Source organism: Crocuta crocuta, unplaced genomic scaffold (assembly GCF_008692635.1).
Source record: "Crocuta crocuta isolate KB4526 unplaced genomic scaffold, BGI_CrCroc_1.0 scaffold13, whole genome shotgun sequence".
Taxonomy (NCBI): domain Eukaryota; kingdom Metazoa; phylum Chordata; class Mammalia; order Carnivora; family Hyaenidae; genus Crocuta; species Crocuta crocuta.
This window is the reverse complement of record NW_027530007.1, coordinates 3,586,273-3,590,777: the sequence shown is the minus strand read 5'-3', so window position 1 is coordinate 3,590,777 and position 4,505 is coordinate 3,586,273. Positions and strand designations below refer to the sequence as shown.

Genomic DNA, 4,505 nt, shown 5'->3' with positions numbered 1-4,505 from the left:
AAACCTCAACACGGCCCCCTCCTCTCCAGCCCCACACTCCCCAGCCCCTCCTCTGGGGAGCTACCATCTTCTAGCACATCACTAATGTATGATACTTGTCTTGATTAACGTGTCTCTCCCTCTCTACAATGTCGTGCCACAGGGACGGGCCCTTTTTTCTGTTTTGGTCATTGCTATGACCCCGGTGGCTACAGCGGTGTCTGACACCGAGAAGGCCCTGATACAAAGTAAGGGAATAAGAGAATGCAGTTACAACAGCTGTAGGCGGGACCGACTTATCCATTCTGTACAATGGGCACAGCGCCTGGAGCATGCAATGGTTTCCGGGATCAACAAAAATGAGTGTGTTTCTTTTAAAATTAAAAAAAAAAAAAATTAAAGGAGAACTGCCAGGCCTAGGAAGCCATTGGAGTACATAGTGTTAACATCTTCATCTTTAACGGACACATTCCTANACCCGAGCTGGGGGCGGGCCAGGCGGGAGCCCGGCCTCGGAGAGGGATGCCTCCTGTCTCGAGCCGCAGGTACCCCCGTTTCCTCCCGCGCCCTCCGCACAGCTGCCCGGCTTCGCGCTGGAGCGCCGCGCGTAGGCCCCCGGGGAACCACAGTGCCAGGACCGGGCTGGAGGTTGGCACCGAGACCTTTGTTCTTCCTGGATGCCTAATTAATTGACCTGTACCTGGAGCCCCGGCCTCGCCCCTCGCCCCCCTCCCCGAGTGCGGAACCCTCGGCCCAGAGGAGGGTGGCCGCCGGGTGACAGGATTCGTTTCACCCTGACACGCACTGGAATTCGCCCCAGGCTTACGCTGTGCTCATTGGCGCCGGAGGCCTGATCCCGGGTCACCTGGGCAGGTGTCATCAGCTTCCGGTTTGCCTCCCGCCTGAGGCTGAGCCCTCCTGGCGGCCGGGGGCTGCGCGGACCCGTCAGCACCCCAGGATTGAGTTTGTGATGAGTTTATGGCCCAGGGTTTCTGCTTTCTTGAAACAGGAGGCTTAGAGCAGCTCCTTCCGACCTCATCAATAAACTTCTCAAATTATTTCTGGGGTTACCAGAATGTTTACGGTTTTCAGCTTTTATAGGGAAGGCGAATCAGGTGCTGGCGGAACCCAAGTTCAGTGTGCACCTGACCAGGGCTTTCGGGATCAATTGGTTGCCAGGGAGGGGCCGAATTCCAGAGAGCAAAAGCGAGGAGTGGGCCACAATTCAGTAACCAGCTCATTCCACGCATCCCCTCTGGCCACGCAGCCCTTTGCTGGCCTGAAAATGTTTCCTTCAAGTATTAACTTTGAGAACTGGTGGAAGGAAGAGCTGGGGAAGGGCCGTGGCCCCGCGTGACCCCAGGCAGGAAACCTGTGTCATGTAAGAAGAGAAGAAGTCAGGAAATCATTTAGCTCCTAGGACGGAAATGTTTAGCTTTCAAATTACATGGGCATCGTTTATGTTTATTAATCATTTAGCACTTAATCTTCCTATTCCACAGTTTGAGGGACTCATTACTGGAAACATCCTTGGTATTCTAGAAGCAGAGTGGGCACAGTATGTAACTTTTGTGGGTCCAGGAATATATAGATGTAGATATAGATATAGAGGATATAGATTTTTTTTGACTGAATGTTCATATAGTGTGGTCAAGATGGCAAGATCGGTAAATATTGGTATTCGTGTATTTAAATTCTATTTCATTATTTTCTATTTCACTTTCATCTCTTTATAATGTCCAAAAATGACTTTTAAACATTTTTCTTAGAATAAACGTTCGTGGACAGTGTTTAATAAATCTATGTTTGAAATGAAAATAGTAACCCTGATCCCCAAATTTGAAAATCAGGGAAGACTTTTTCAAGTCCAGGTTTCACTTCTGGTTTAGATGCCGGGTTGGGGGAGGGGGTTGGGGGTAAGGCAGGGGTGTGAGGGTCTCCCTTTCACTAAGACAGACTGCAAGCTGTGTTTTAAAGCTGGGGGTGGCGGGCAGGTGATGGTGAAGTGGTCACATTAAGTACGGTTGAAAAGTCTCCCCTTTTCAAAAATATGCTTCTGTTATATGCTGTTTAAATCTGAAATTCTTCTAGGGTGGCCCGTGGTTCTTTGCTCGAAAATGAAAGGCGAGGTTTCTAATGCCCTTTCACTTAAGTTTGCTTTATGGGGATAAAATGCTTATAGGAAAGAATGATGCCCTGTGTCTGAAGGGGTGAGGAGCAGGTAGAGAGGCAGGGAGGGAGTTAGCCACTGCCATGGGTGTGGGGCTGTGACCGGACAGGTAAGGTCAGGTCAAACCCCCCCCGCCCCCACTTGTGCTAAAGGTCTTCCTTTTGACTTTCAAGGAGGTGGCCTTATTGAGTGGTATTCCAATGGACTCTTGATTTCTGTGGTTTTAATGAGAGAGTGCCGCTCCAGGAAATCCTAACAGCCACCTGGGTTTTTGAAGAGAAGACTGGCCAAAGGACAGGGTTTTTTTCTGGAATATTTACTATGTCCAAGGGCCTGAGCTAGAATAGGAAGAGCATAATCAAGAAGTTTAGCTTAAAAAAAAAATAAGCTTGACTTAATCATCATAAATAAATCAAATGAATTAAATGTTTTTAATGAAGTATTAGCTGCCTACCTAGTTCTTAGGTATATCTACTCTTGGTTTAGACATAGCATGGGATTTTTCTAAGGTCACAAGATAAGCCACATAAGTAAGAGTTGACTGGGTCACTGAGCATATCCATCCCCATCATCTCAGTATGAAATCCATCTCTTGGCAGGCCCTGCATCGTCAGTTGATCCCTTCCCAATGGCCTCATCGCTCACCACCCTGACATGGTGCCCAACTGTTGCACACACATCTCCTTTACACACGTGGTTCCCAGTGCTTAGAACTCCTTCCCTCCACTCTCCACCCAACTCAGGGGCAGGAACTTTGACTTTCTTTTATCTCTATGATCTCGGTGTCTTGGTGCTTAGTACTCAGCCAAATGGGAAGATGGGTAGGTTGGTGAATGAATGGATGCGAGAGGGTGAATGAGGGGATATGTGAATGGGGGATGGGTGGAAGGGTGGATAAATGGATGCATGGATGGATGCATGGTTGGATGTTGGAAGGATGGATGGATGAGTGGATGAATGGATGGATCGGGGTGAATGTTTGTTTAAATTTTTAATGTTAAGGGTGGATGTTTGGAAGGATGGATGGATGAGTGGATGGATGGATGGATGGACAGATGGATGGATGGATGCATGGTTGGATGTTTGGAAAGATGGATGAATGAGTGGATGGATGGATGCACGGATGGATGCTTGGTTGGATGTTTGGAAAGATGGATGGATGAGTGGATGGATGGATGGATGGATCAGGGTGGATGTTTGGAAGGGTGGATGGACGCATGCATGTTTGGAAAGGTGGGTAGGTGGATTAGAAGATCGTGGGGTGGATATGTGGTGTGGATCTGGATGGTCGGGTGAATAAGTAGGTGGATGGATGGGTAGGTGGAAGGGAGAATGGACGGAAAGATGAACGCATTGGTGTGAGAGAGACAGGCCCCAAAGGCCTTGTGATGAGAGAACTAAGGAGCAGGGGGCCACGACTCTCTAGGAGCCGAAGCCTTGGTTTTTGGGTCATGAGTACATCTGGCGCCAGACAAGATATTCTTATCCCTGGCCTGGCGTCCATATGGTGTCCTTCTGGAGAGAACGAGCAGTCCCGGCAGCTTTCCCACCTGGGAATGGAACTGCTCTCAGTTCCTTGCTGCTTCACCCCTTTCCTTCAAGGACATTCTCACGGTGCCTCCGGCTTCTTGTTCTCCAACATTGGTGGTTAACACGGTGCTCTGAATCCTGCCGCAGTGTCTAAAGAAAATGACTTCCACTGTTCGTGTCCTCTGAACAGAAGGAAGACAATCCCTGAGCAGGTTGGGGGTGGGGGTGGAGTCTAGAATACAAATCTGGAGTGATGAGGCATATCAGAGTTTCCAAGGAAGTTATGCACTGGTGATGGTGTGATGGAAGGTGGTAAGTTAACGTCACAAGCAAGGGCCTCATTTTTAAACCTTAAGTGTAATTTTGAAAAGGGTGCCTGGGCGGCTCAGTCAAGTGTCCAACTCTTGATGTTGGCTCAGGTCATGATCTCATGGTTGGTGAGATCAAATCTCATGTCAGGCTCTGCTGACAATCCAGAGTCTCCTTTGGACCCTCTGTCCCCCTCTCTTTCTCTGCCCCTTCCCTGCTCATTCTCTCTCTCTCTCAAAAATGAATAAAAGCATTTTTAATAAGTAATTTTGGAAAAAAAAAAGCTTGCAATATTTATCTTGGTAAATAACAAGTGTCCTTGGCAGGAAGTCAGTCAATGATGGGGATGTTGTCTGGAGTCTGGTACCTACGTGTCAGGAAGGACTTCAAAGGAAATGTAGGCAGTTGCTCTCTTGTGAGGCAGATGGGGTGAGCTTCCCAGAGGCCAGACACAATCCTAGAAGACGCCCCTCTTATGTTTGTATCTCCCTCTTTCCCTTCCACCCTGTAGCCCCCA

General features: G+C 48.6%; 1 protein-coding gene across 1 annotated transcript in view; it reads left to right on the top strand.

The window, feature by feature from the left end:
- Positions 1 to 461: 461 nt before the first annotated feature.
- SLC45A1 (solute carrier family 45 member 1) overlaps positions 462 to 4,505 on the top strand; it is a 21,035-nt gene continuing 16,991 nt past the window's right edge. Inside the window, exon 1 of the mRNA XM_077763858.1 lies at positions 462 to 524. The gene's annotated coding sequence lies outside the window, so the exon portion shown is untranslated. The remainder of the gene's footprint in view (positions 525 to 4,505) is intronic.